Source organism: Micropterus dolomieu, linkage group LG06 (assembly GCF_021292245.1).
Source record: "Micropterus dolomieu isolate WLL.071019.BEF.003 ecotype Adirondacks linkage group LG06, ASM2129224v1, whole genome shotgun sequence".
NCBI lineage: Eukaryota > Metazoa > Chordata > Actinopteri > Centrarchiformes > Centrarchidae > Micropterus > Micropterus dolomieu.
Genome location: NC_060155.1, coordinates 30,092,007 through 30,106,056, shown reverse-complemented (window position 1 = coordinate 30,106,056; position 14,050 = coordinate 30,092,007). Strand labels below are relative to the sequence as shown.

The following is a 14,050-nucleotide window of genomic DNA, read 5'->3' as shown; positions in this document are numbered from 1 at the left end:
GTATAACAGTGTAAAGTAGTGAGCGTGCAGCTTGTATAACAGTGTAAAGTAGTGAGCGTGCAGCTTGTATAACAGTGTAAAGTAGTGAGCGTGCAGCTGGTATAACAGTGTAAAGTAGTGAGCGTGCAGCTTGTATAACAGTGTAAAGTAGTGAGCGTGCAGCTTGTATAACAGTGTAAAGTAGTGAGCGTGCAGCTTGTATAACAGTGTAAAGTAGTGAGAGTACAGCTTGTATAACAGTGTAAAGTAGTGAGCGTACAGCTTGTATAACAGTGTAAAGTAGTGAGCGTACAGCTTGTATAACAGTGTAAAGTAGTGAGAGTACAGCTTGTATAACAGTGTAAAGTAGTGAGCGTACAGCTTGTATAACAGTGTAAAGTAGTGAGCGTGCAGCTGGTATAACAGTGTAAAGTAGTGAGCGTGCAGCTTGTATAACAGTGTAAAGTAGTGAACGTACAGCTTGTATAACAGTGTAAAGTAATGAGTGTGCAGCTTGTACAGTGTAAAGTAGTGAGTGTGCAGCTTGTAGAACAGTATAAATAGATTTATAAAATAACACATCACACAGCCATTAATGTCTAAACTGCTGGCAACAAAAGTGAGGACACCCCTAAGTGAAAAGGTCCAAATTGGGCCCAAAGTGTCAATATCTTGTGGCCACCATTATTTCCCAGCACTGCCTTAATCCTCTTGGGCATATATATGCTATATATATATTAATATATATAAAATATATATACATATATTATATATATATATAGTATAGAAATCCCCCTCTCAGCCCTTGCTTGGTGGTATGTGTCATCGTCAAGCTCAGGTCCTCTACCAGAGGCCTGGGAGTTTGAGGGTTCTGCGCAGTATCTTAGCTGTTCTTCTGCACTCTTCTGGACAGAGACCTCTGATGTTTTACCTGGAATCTGCTGTAGCCACTCTCTCAGTTTGGGGGTCACAGCCTCCAGTGCTCCGATCACCACTGGCACCACTGTTGCTCTTATTTTCCACATCTTTTCTAGCTCCTCTTTCAGCCCTTGGTATTTCTCAAGCTTCTCGTGTACCTTCTTCTTGATGTTGCTGTCACTTGGGATTGCCACATCTATCACTGCAGCCTTCTTCTGCTGTTTGTCGATCAACACGATGTCTGGTTGGTTAGCCATCACCAGTTTGTCAGTCTGGATCTTGAAGTCCCACAGGATCTTAGCTCGGTCATTCTCAACTACCTTAGGAGGTGTCTTCCATTTTGACCTTGGGACTTCCAGCCCATACTCATGGCAGATGTTCCTGTACACTATGACAGCTACCTGGTTATGGCGTTCCATGTACGCACTTCCTGCCAGCATCTTACACCCTGCTGTTATGTGCTGTACTGTCTCAGGGGCCTCCTTGCACAGTCTGCACCTGGGGTCCTGCCTGGTGTGGTAGACCCCAGCCTCTATTGATCTTGTACTGAGTGCCTGTTCTTGTGCCGCCATGATTAGTGCTTCTGTGCTGTCCTTCAGTCCAGCCACTGGTAGGATTTCTTGATATCAGCCACTTCTTCTTTGGAGGCCAAAGTAGGAGATAGAGGCTATATATATACATATATATATATAGTACACATAGAGTACACCAGTATAATTTTCAGGGTTGTATTCCTTCTTTAAAGGAAAGTCAGTTGTCTGCGTGCTGGCCGAGTCTCTGCTGAGGTAAAAATTAGTGCCAACTCATCAATAATCAGAAGCGTTCATGGAGATCAACGAGTTCAATGTTGGAAAGTTTGTTTTATGTCCCGCCCCCTCCAGGCTGTGATTGGTCGGTTCAGGAAAAGTGACGGTGACTTCATGAAAACAACATCTAAATCAGAGTCAGCTGATCGTCTCCTGCTCTGCCGACAGAGATCAGCAGGCTGGCGGGAACAGGTGAGCGTCACGTGGTGCATCCTGGGTAATGCAGTTTATTTGGGGCCTTATGAAACTAAACCCGAGTCTGACGAACTTTCCACCGAGTCTCAGCCCTGACATGGTTCTGCTGGACCCCACAAGGTCAGAAACACAAGACGTGTTTAACTGGGTCTGAGCTGAGGTCAGACTGAGCGCCATGTTTACCATCAGTACACGTGTTAGAGAGTAACTGAGGTCATGTACTGCAGTACTTGAACTGCACTACTGAGACTCAGTGTGGTGAAGTCTGGTCACGGCTTGGTGTCCTGGTGGAAACAAGGGGCTGTGTGTGATGTCATCGAAACAGGAATCAGCCACATTGCGTGACAGCGTGCTCACATGGTCATCATCGCATGACAAGCTGCAACCGCAGGCACACACACAGCTTCCTGTCTTGTCTGAAAAGGAAAAAACAGACTGATCATGTGACCTGATTTCCTGTTCAGGCTGCTCTTCTGTTAATAAACACAAACAGCAACATGCAGCAGAGCGACCAATAGAAACACAGACACAAGCCTCGCAGTCTCATGAGCTTTTATTAATGACTGATTATTTTGATTGACAACTGGTAGTCTGAGGCAGTAAACATGGCTGACAGTAAGTGACATCACTTCTTCTTTGACTTGGTGACCTTTGACGGCGGCTCCCCATTCCAGACGCTCTTCACCACACCGATCGCCACCGTCTGCCTCATGTCGCGGACCACAAACCGACATGAAACCAAACAGATCAATTATTACTATGACAGATTTATTCTGGTGAAACTGAACCTGATCTATAAATCTATAATAAAATACTGCAGATAATATTTAGAATAAGACACCTCACTCAGATCTCGACGATGAATCTTTATCGGACATCCAACCTAAACCATCGGCCGACCGAGTTCTAGTTCAAGTAAAGAAACTGAGACCACAGCTGATCCAACCTGCCGGCCTCACGGCAGCTCGTCATGTGACTCAGGAGTGTGTTTGGCCCCCAGGGGCCTGGTGCTCTCCTGATGAGAACGCGCAGGGCCAGCCCCGTGGCATTAGGCCACACAGGTGTGGACTGGGAAAGGCTTCCTCCTTGGTTTTTGTCCCAAATGACGAGAAGGCTTTGCTCTGTAGTCGAGCAGACATGTGAAGCTGTCGTCTGAGACCACGGGGTCTGGTCCTGCTGTTCCAGGTGTACGAACAGAAAGCTTCCGTCTGCTCGGCTCCCGTCACCTGGACCGGCCTTCACAAAGACTTGAAACTAAATCCGCGTTTCCACCGGAGGGACCAGGGTCTAAATGTAGTTCTGGGGTCTTTATTTTACCCCCTAAAACAGTCCCTGCTCGGGGAGGTAGTACTTTCCCAAAGTACCGGTACTTTCACTGGAGAATGTTGGCTGCTCCTCTCTTTTCCACAGTCGTTTGCAAATCAAGAAATCACAATCAGCAGTCGGAGTGCCAGTGCTGGGGTAACGTGTTACTGTAATCAGATTACTTTTGTCTGTAACGCAGTAATGCGTTACATTACTGCGGATAACTTCAGAAATCACATTACAGTTACTAATGACAAAATCGCGTTACTGCGAACTGGTTCTTGAACTTTCCGCTTAACGGGAGGAGAGAAAAATAAATCAAACGTCCCTTCAGCGCCAGTTCATGAGGATGCAGAAATGGCCGAGCTGCCAAAGACGTCTTTGGAGGGGTGGCGGTTTTACTTCACATTGTTTTGTGAAAGGACAGCGATGCCCTCTAGTGCGCCTCTTGGGCTGGTGATGGAGCAGTGGATAAGACACGTCTTTGGTGTGAGAGGGTTAAATTCCCACCGTGACCCCTCGCTGCTCCAGAGGCCTCTGTCATACGTCTCAATTGTAAGTCTAAATGAATGACTGTAAATGTAGCCTGGGCAGTCTGCTGACTCCGAGGAGGAGGGTGCTTAAAGACATCAGCTCCCCTAAAAGCATGATTTGTGATAATAAAATATTGACAGCTTGCTTTATTGCCATTAATCTCTATCGCTTCACAGTGAAGTGGGGGGGGGACTCGCCTCAACCACCACCAATGTGTAGCACCCACCTGGGTGATGCACGGCAGCCATTTAGTGCCAGAACACTCACCACACATCAGCCAGAGGAACATTGAGCCAGTTACTACGGGGGATGATTAAATGGCCAGAAGGTGAAAACCAGGTTGGGAATTTTGCCATGACACCGGGGAACACCCGACTCTTGGACTTTTCATCAGTCAGGAGGTTTTTCCACGGAGCTGAAGTCGGTCTCCTCTCTGAAACAAGCTGATCACAGCAGATAATAAAGCTCGTTAAACATCCCGTTCCGCCGACGCTCAGGCGACTCAGACGTGATGCCGCAGCTGATCTGCAGCTCTCGTCGGCTGGAAATGTTTTAATAACCTTCCAAACTGTCGCCATTTTACTTTTGTGTTGCTTTCTCTGTGCCGGAGTTATTTTTAGAACTTCATCCAGTTTATTAAATGTGTAACTTTATCTTGTGTCTCTTCATTATTCTCCCACACAAAAAGCTGCTTTAATGGTTAAACACAGCCTGTAGTTTTTCATTATATTCCATCAGATCTGATGCTCATTTCTAAATGACGCCTGTGCATCGCTGTGTGTGGCGTGCAGGCCTACAGCCTATGTCAGCTGGTTAATCTGCCTAATGTTTCCAGGTCTTCAGACCGCGGTGGAAACGCACACAACAGTGGGCTGAAGGAGCCTTTGAGTTCCTTGAAAAGAGATCTGGGGTCTATTGGTGCAAACGTGGCTCAAGAGAACTGGTTATAACTAAGGTGATAAACGGTGCTGCTGGGTCAGTGTGTTCAGTTATTTTAAAGTAACCTGAAGGTTTTTTTTCTTCTATTTTTCTTTGTTCTCGTCTGTAATCTTTTGAAGTGGCTTTCTTGGCAGGTCGCCGTTGGAAAAGAGATCAGTGATGTCAGAGGGTCTTACCTGGTTAAAGATGGATTACTTTTTTCCTGCAGCTGAACCTTCAGTGCTGATTTCCTGCTGTTACATTTATTCATTAGAAGCTTTTATCCAAAACATTTAGATCTGCTCTACATGTCAGAGGTCATACGCCTCTGGAGCAGCGAGGGGTTAAGTGTGTTGCTCAGGGACACAATGGTGGATGTGTCACAGTGGGATTCGAACCCGGGTCTCTCACACCAAAGGCAGGCATGATCAGTGGAGTCCTGACTTTAACCCTTCACTCACACAGCGGGGGGCACTCGGTGTAGGTCTCCACCACCATCGGTTTGGTGGGAGTCATCAGGACGTTGGCGACGTCTCCGTTTTTGATATTTTGGGAATTAGTTCTCTGTAGCCCTCCCAGTGTGCCGGTCCACCTTCTCCACAAGCTCCTCAAATTTACAGGCAATGTGGGCTGTGTGGCAGTCTATCACCGGGGTGTAACTGGCGTGGATATACCGAGGGTGGTTCAACACGATCACCTGCCCACATGAGACACTTATTATTACCACTGAAACACTTATTATTACCACTGAAACACTTATTACCACTGAAACACTTATTATTACCACTGAAACACTTATTACCACTGAAACACTTATTATTACCACTGAAACACTTATTACCACTGAAACACTTATTATTACCACTGAAACACTTATTACCACTGAAACACTTATTACCACTGAAACACTTATTATTACCACTGAAACACTTATTACCACTGAAACACTTATTACCACTGAAACACTTATTATTACCACTGAAACACTTATTACCACTGAAACACTTATTACCACTGAAACACTTATTATTACCACTGAAACACTTATTACCACTGAAACACTTATTACCACTGAAACACTTATTATTACCACTGAAACACTTATTATTACCACTGAAACACTTATTACCACTGAAACACTTATTATTACCACTGAAACACTTATTACCACTGAAACACTTATTACCACTGAAGCACTTATTATTACCACTGAAACACTTATTACCACTGAAACACTTATTATTACCACTGAAACACTTATTATTACCACTGAAACACTTATTACCACTGAAACACTTATTACCACTGAAACACTTTTTACCACTGAAACACTTATTACCACTGAAACACTTATTACCACTGAAAGACTTTTTATTACCACTGAAACACTTATTACCACTGAAAGACTTTTATTACCACTGAAACACTTATTACCACTGAAAGACTTTTTATTACCACTGAAACACTTATTACCACTGAAACACTTATTATTACCACTGAAACACTTATTACCACTGAAACACTTATTACCACTGAAAGACTTTTTATTACCACTGAAACACTTATTACCACTGAAACACTTATTACCACTGAAAGACTTTTTATTACCACTGAAACACTTATTATTACCACTGAAACACTTATTACCACTGAAACACTTATTTACCACTGAAACACTTATTACCACTGAAACACTTATTACCACTGAAACACTTTTATTACCACTGAAACACTTATTATTACCACTGAAACACTTATTACCACTGAAACACTTATTACCACTGAAATACTTTTTATTACCACTGAAACACTTATTATTACCACTGAAAGACTTATTATTACCATTGAAACACTTATTATTACCACTGAAAGACTTTTTATTACCACTGAAACACTTATTACCACTGAAAGACTTTTTATTACCACTGAAACACTTATTACCACTGAAACACTTATTACCACTGAAAGACTTATTACCACTGAAACACTTATTACCACTGAAAGACTTTTTATTACCACTGAAACACTTATTACCACTGAAAGACTTTTTATTACCACTGAAAGACTTATTATTACCACTGAAACACTTATTATTACCACTGAAACACTTATTACCACTGAAAGACTTATTACCACTGAAACACTTATTACCACTGAAAGACTTATTATTACCACTGAAACACTTATTATTACCACTGAAACACTTATTATTACAACTGAAACACTTATTATTACCACTGAAACACTTATTACCACTGAAACACTTTTTACCACTGAAACACTTATTACCACTGAAACACTTATTACCACTGAAACACTTATTACCACTGAAAGACTTTTTATTACCACTGAAACACTTATTATTACCACTGAAAGACTTATTATTACCACTGAAACACTTATTATTACCACTGAAAGACTTTTTATTACCACTGAAACACTTATTACCACTGAAAGACTTTTTATTACCACTGAAACACTTATTACCACTGAAACACTTATTACCACTGAAAGACTTATTACCACTGAAACACTTATTACCACTGAAAGACTTTTTATTACCACTGAAACACTTATTACCACTGAAAGACTTTTTATTACCACTGAAAGACTTATTATTACCACTGAAACACTTATTATTACCACTGAAACACTTATTACCACTGAAAGACTTTTTATTACCACTGAAACACTTATTACCACTGAAACACTTATTATTACCATTGAAACACTCTTTATTACATTATAAATTTTTAACTGAGCTTAAAGGGATACAGGAGGGTGTGATTATTATTGTCTGTGAGGAAACTTACAGTCCAAGAAGTCCAAGTTGATAATGTAAATGCTCTGTACTTGTATAGTGCCTTTCTAGTCTTTTCGAACACTCAAAGCGCTTTTACACTACAACCGCCGACCTCCTGAGCCACAGCCGCCCCTTATAAGAGATCCGCTGCAGATTACTGTCGGATAGAATACAGGGGTGGTGGTGGCGCATAGATGTGGGAGACCAGGGTTCAATTCCCACTGTGAGACATCCACCATTGTGTCCCTGAGCAAGACACTTAACCCCTCGTTGCTCCAGAAGCGTGAGACCTTTGACATGTATAGCATATGGACTAAAGGAATAAATGTAAATATGCCGCATTCACTCATTCATACTGAACAAAAGTGCCCCGCATAATCCCGCAAACCTGTGTGCTGTCACATAGTGATCCGGCTTTCCAGACTAACTAATTAACTAGCGGCGTAGAAAAAGACTGTTTTGTAACACAACAAAGGTGCTAAAGGCATATCGGCTCTCTTACTGAATTGAACGCAGGTGGAATACATGAGGGCAGGTGCAGACAATTCATGACAAGAGAGGAAGTTAAAGTCATGCATGAAACACCATGAGAGATAACTACAAAACAAAACAGGAAATTTCACAATCAAACGCGTAAGAGGTGCGAAGCCAGAAGTTTGGAAGGATAAGTACTGGCTCGAGGATTTCATAGCAGATTAACAGGCCTCCAGATTTCTGAGAAGAGTTTGGAGATCCATAAAGGAAGGTTCTGCACCACTAAATTGTTCAATCCCCGGCTCCTCTAGGCTGTAGGAGTTTCTGACCTTGCCAAGCGCTGTACACACACGCACATGAAGTGCACGTGGGCGATACACGTGGTGCGTTCCAGTTTAACTGGGAAGTTGGAATTTCCGAGTTCCCAGTTGAAATTTTCAATGCCCCTTTAAGTCGGAAAGTTGGGAGAACCTCACTACCACCGACTTTGTGATCCAAGATGGCTGCTCAGAATATCAACAGTTACTGTTTATTAGCACTTCTGTGTATTTGTGTCTCATTTACTGCGTTTAGTATGCGTTAATAAAGCGTTATGCCTTTTTATCAGCCACCGTTGGTAACAACTCAACCGTGACGTCATTCCCGCCTCCAACCTCCAACTTCTGAGGAAAACAGACGTACCAATGGTTTTTCAGGGCTCCTCTCTGAGCTGCAGCAACTCGTTATAAATCACTAAATCGGAAACTCAAGTCCTTCCTGAGTTCTCAGTAACTGCTAACTGATTTCCAAATGTCATCTTTTAAAGACTTCAGTTGAATAATCTGTTGCAGGGAAATGTCTGTCCAATCAAGTGACGTTCTTACCTTCTCTGAGGGTTCGATCACGTTGTCTCCGTGAAAGCCACTCATCGGGATGAAGTGCAGAGTGCTCGGGTTGTATCCAATCTTTTTGATGGACTTCACGACCTCCGTCTTCACCTCGTTGAAGCGACCCTCGCTGTAGTTGATGAGGTCCATCTTGTTGATGCCTACAATCATCTTTCTTACTCCTAGCGTGTAAGCTAGCAGAGCGTGTTCATGCATCTGACCCTTCTCAGAGATTCCAGCCTCAAACTCTCCAGCCGCCGCCGACACGATCAGCACGGCACAGTCAGCCTGTGGTGACATCATCAGTGACATCAGCAACTTAAACATCCTTCAACAGAGTGGGCTAAGGTGTTAGCATTGAGCCTAGCATCACTGAACATTGTCTAAGCTAAAGTGTTAGCATGGAGCTTAGCATCAGTGAACATCATCTAAACTAAAGTGTTAACATAAAGCTTAGCATCACTGAACATTCTCTAAACTAAAGTGTTAGCATGGAGCTTAGCATCGCTAAACATTGTCTAAGCTTAAGTGTTAGCATGGAGCTTAGCATCACTGGACGTCATCTAGACTAAAGTGTTAGCATGGAGCTTAGCATCAGCGAACATCATCTAAACTAAAGTGTTAACATAAAGCTTAGCATCACTGTACATCATCTAAACTAAAGTGTTCGCATTGAGCCTAGCATCTGTGAACATCATCTAAACTAAAGTGTTAACATAAAGCTTAGCATCACTGAACATTCTCTAAACTAAAGTGTTAGCATGGAGCTTAGCATCGCTAAACATTGTCTAAGCTTAAGTGTTAGCATGGAGCTTAGCATCACTGGACGTCATCTAGACTAAAGTGTTAGCATGGAGCTTAGCATCAGCGAACATCATCTAAACTAAAGTGTTAACATAAAGCTTAGCATCACTGTACATCATCTAAACTAAAGTGTTCGCATTGAGCCTAGCATCTGTGAACATCATCTAAACTAAAGTGTTAACATAAAGCTTAGCATCACTGAACATTCTCTAAACTAAAGTGTTAGCATGGAGCTTAGCATCGCTAAACATTGTCTAAGCTTAAGTGTTAGCATGGAGCTTAGCATCACTGGACGTCATCTAGACTAAAGTGTTAGCATGGAGCTTAGCATCAGCGAACATCATCTAAACTAAAGTGTTAACATAAAGCTTAGCATCACTGTACATCATCTAAACTAAAGTGTTCGCATTGAGCCTAGCATCTGTGAACATCATCTAAACTAAAGTGTTAACATAAAGCTTAGCATCACTGAACATTCTCTAAACTAAAGTGTTAGCATGGAGCTTAGCATCGCTAAACATTGTCTAAGCTTAAGTGTTAGCATGGAGCTTAGCATCACTGGACGTCATCTAAACTAAAGTGTTAGCACGGAGCTTAGCATCCCTGAACATCGTTTAAGCTAAAGAGTTAGCATGGAGCCTAGCATCAGTGAATATAACATGTGCTAAAGTGTTAGCATGGAGCTTAGAATCACTGAACATCATCTAAATTAATTGTTAGCATGGAGCTTAGCATCAGTGAACATCATCTAAACTAAAGTGTTAACATAAAGCTTAGCATCACCGTACATCATCTAAACTAAAGTGTTAGCATTGAGCCTAGCATCACTGAACATTCTCTAAACTAAAGTGTTAGCATGGAGCTTAGCATCGTTAAACATTGTCTAAGCTTAAGTGTTAGCATGGAGCTTAGCATCACTGGACATCATCTAAACTAAAGTGTTAGCATGGAGCTTAGCATCGCTAAACATTGTCTAAGCTTAAGTGTTAGCATGGAGCTTAGCATCACTGGACGTCATCTAAACTAAAGTGTTAGCACGGAGCTTAGCATCCCTGAACATCGTTTAAGCTAAAGAGTTAGCATGGAGCCTAGCATCAGTGAATATAACATGTGCTAAAGTGTTAGCATGGAGCTTAGAATCACTGAACATCATCTAAATTAATTGTTAGCATGGAGCTTAGCATCAGTGAACATCATCTAAACTAAAGTGTTAACATAAAGCTTAGCATCACCGTACATCATCTAAACTAAAGTGTTAGCATTGAGCCTAGCATCACTGAACATTCTCTAAACTAAAGTGTTAGCATGGAGCTTAGCATCGTTAAACATTGTCTAAGCTTAAGTGTTAGCATGGAGCTTAGCATCACTGGACATCATCTAAACTAAAGTGTTAGCATGGAGCTTAGCATCGCTAAACATTGTCTAAGCTTAAGTGTTAGCATGGAGCTTAGCATCACTGGACGTCATCTAAACTAAAGTGTTAGCATGGAGCTTAGCATCCCTGAACATCATTTAAGCTAAAGAGTTAGCATGGAGCCTAGCATCAGTGAATATAACATGTGCTAAAGTGTTAGCATGGAGCTTAGAATCACTGAACATCATCTAAACTAAATTGTTAGCATAAAGCTTAACATCACAGAACATCGTCTAAGCTAAAGTGTTAGCATGGAGCTTAGCATCAGTGAATGTAATATATTCTAAAATGTCAGCATGGAGCTTAGCATCCCTGAACATTGCTTAAGCTAAAGAGTTAGCATGGAGCCTAGCATTACTGAATATAACCTAAACGTGTTAGACTAGTGTCCTGAGACAGGCAGTGTGACATCAGAGGAAGTGGGCTGGACCTGGGAGGTTCCGGTGATCATGTTCTTGATGAAGTCACGGTGCCCTGGCGCGTCGATGATGGTGATGGCATACTTGTTAGTCTCAAACTTCCGGAGCGTGATGTCGATGGTGATGCCCCGCTCACGCTCCGACTTCAGCTTGTCCATCACCCAGGCGTACTTAAAGGATCCCTTCCCCATCTGTAACCACAGCAACATGACACCAATCACTGAAATATACTGTAGTAGTACTGCAGTAGTACTGTGTAGTACTGACCTCCTGGGCCTCCTTCTCGTACTTCTCGACTGTTGCCTTGTCGATTCCTCCCAGTTTGTAGATCAGGTGACCTATTGTAGTCGATTTCCCAGAATCCACGTGTCCAATGGCCACGACGTTCAGGTGAACCATCTCTCTACCCATGACTACAGACAGGTGAGACAGATGGAAGGGTTATAATCAACAAAATAAAAGCTGCATTCTGCACTGGGCGGGCCCTCGCACGTGCAGCACGCCTGGGTGTGACGCGGCTCTGAATCAACACGCACTTTGGACGCTTCACAGAGGGCTTAAACGCCACTTCCTGTGTCCCCTATGTGGCGCTACAGAGCACCTGGTAACTGTAAGTCATGTCTCAGGATGGTGGTGCAACAGGCTGTGAAAATATTATTCAAATCGCACAATGAGTGCCAGACAGAGCTTACTTCCTGTTGCCAGTAGGTGGCGCTGCGACTGTAACTGAATATCGGGTTGTAGATGTAGAAGCGCTTTGAGATAACTGTAGTTGTGATTTGGCGTTGTGTTCCTGTTTCATGGCGAATAATCAATTTTGGATGCCACAGTCACGCTGTTCCACAAAAACTCAACTCAACAAAACCAACTTTTAATGGTCAGTTTAGACCGCACGGCACAAATCTGAAGTCGGTCGGACTAAATCCCAGGAGGAGTTCGTTAAAGTACGAAGCCTTACGGCGTCAGTCCAGGAGTCTGCAGGTCCAGATATGAAACGTGCCACAGAAAGTTTGTGCGCCTCGGTGACAGTGGTCCCGGGCGCGGCTCTGTAGGGACGACGTGTGAGCGAGGGTTAGGACGAACAAAGAAATAAAGAAAAATAATTTGTTCGTTGCACATTTCAATAAAAACAGTTAAAACAGCCCCCCATGTTATTTTAATTATCATTATGGGAACCCGCCCAGGTGACAACAGATCCATCATTAGAAGCAGCTTCAGATTAAAGGGCCTCTTACTGTGTCGTCGCTCTCTGCAGGGCTTCAGGTGGAAGAAAGTGAAGAGGAACTTCACCTTCTTCACTTTTATCTACACCAACCAGCCAATCACAGCCCTCCTCCTGCTTCAGGTAATTACTGTCCAAGACAGGATCTGTCCGCCCCGTCCAACAGGTCCAGCCGCTGGATGCCGATTGGCTAAGCAGCTGCCACGCCTGAAGAAGCTTTAAAGCTGTAGATGGAATCTGGGATATCTCTTTAAACCAGTTTTGAAAGGAAGGTTCCTCACTGTTCCTCTGTCAGGCTGTTAAGGTGAAATGAAGGGGTGTTCAAATGAAGGAGATCTGGTTTGTAACTTCTTTTGAAGTTTAACTGCAGGAAAACGTCTGCAGAGGAATTTCTGTCTTTGACACGTTAATGTCAACAGGTGGAGACAGGCGCTCTGAGTGTGAAGGTGTGTTCATGTGTCTTTGTGAGGCCCAGTCTTCAGCCTGCTCTGTTCAGGGTGCAGGGTGATGAAGTTATCTCGCTGCACGTTTCTTGCAGAGCCATCTGGACTCTGTGTGACGTTATTAGAAGAGACAGTTCCCACCAGTAGCAGCGAGAAATAAAATCTGGAACAGAACCTGGACCCGGGGTGGGGTGGGGGGGGGGGCGTCTGCCTCGGCCGGAGAGAGAGAGGGAAGTGTTCGGGTGTGATGATTGTTGCTGGAGGCGGGTGGATGGCGTGCTGGCGGATGTGTTATGGTGTGTGGGTGAGGTGATGACAACAACTCACTTTTCTACATTCATTACAAACACAACATCCCAGACAGCTTTCATTGTTATGCAGATGATACTCAGTTATATCTATCGATCAAACCAAATGAAACTCATCAGTTAGCTAAACTTCAAATGTGCCTTCAGGATGTTAAAACCTGGATGACCTGTAATTTTCTAATGTTAAACTCAGATAAAACTGAAGTTATTGTTTTGGGGCCTAAGCACCTCCGTGACGCATTATCTAAAGATATAGTTTCCCTTGATGGCATCGCCTTGGCCTCCAGCACCACTGTGAGGAATCTTGGAGTTATCTTTGATCAGGACATGTCGTTTAAGTCTCACATTAAGCAAATTTCAAGGACCGCCTTTTTTCACCTACGTAATATTGCGAAAATCAGGAACATCCTGTCTAAAAATGATGCAGAAAAACTAGTCCATGCATTTGTTACTTCTAGGCTGGATTACTGCAATTCCTTATTATCAGGCTGCTCGAGTCCATTAAGACTCTTCAGCTGATCCAGAATGCTGCAGCACGTGTTCTGACAGGAACCAGGAAAAGAGATCACATTTCTCCTGTCTTAGCTTCTCTGCATTGGCTTCCAGTAAAATCCAGAATAGAATTTAAAATCATTCTTCTTA

At 43.0% G+C, this 14,050-nt stretch overlaps 1 pseudogene; it reads right to left on the bottom strand.

Annotated features, from left to right (window-relative positions):
• Positions 1 to 2,433: 2,433 nt before the first annotated feature.
• On the bottom strand, positions 2,434 to 11,846 carry LOC123972563 (annotated as a pseudogene).
• Between the last annotated feature and the right edge of the window lie 2,204 nt (positions 11,847 to 14,050).